Source organism: Mya arenaria, chromosome 3 (assembly GCF_026914265.1).
Source record: "Mya arenaria isolate MELC-2E11 chromosome 3, ASM2691426v1".
Lineage (NCBI taxonomy): Eukaryota > Metazoa > Mollusca > Bivalvia > Myida > Myidae > Mya > Mya arenaria.
The window spans coordinates 88,152,502-88,152,726 of record NC_069124.1 but is presented as its reverse complement, the minus strand read 5'-3'; positions in this window follow the sequence as shown (position 1 = coordinate 88,152,726).

The window sequence follows — 225 nt, the reverse complement described above, 5'->3', positions numbered from 1 at the left end:
TGAGTAAAGCTGAAAGGGAAAGAAACACGTTTTAATATTAAAAGGTATTGCCTCATGTTTTGGACCAAAACATAATTTTCCAGGTAATGCATCAGAAAACACTCATTTTATCATGTTTCTCTATGATATCGAAATTGTAGATAAAATACAATAATAGTACAATAATAGTATACAAAAAAAACAAGTATTAGTGGGGTGCGAACCCATGCCGGTAAAGTCGGATTT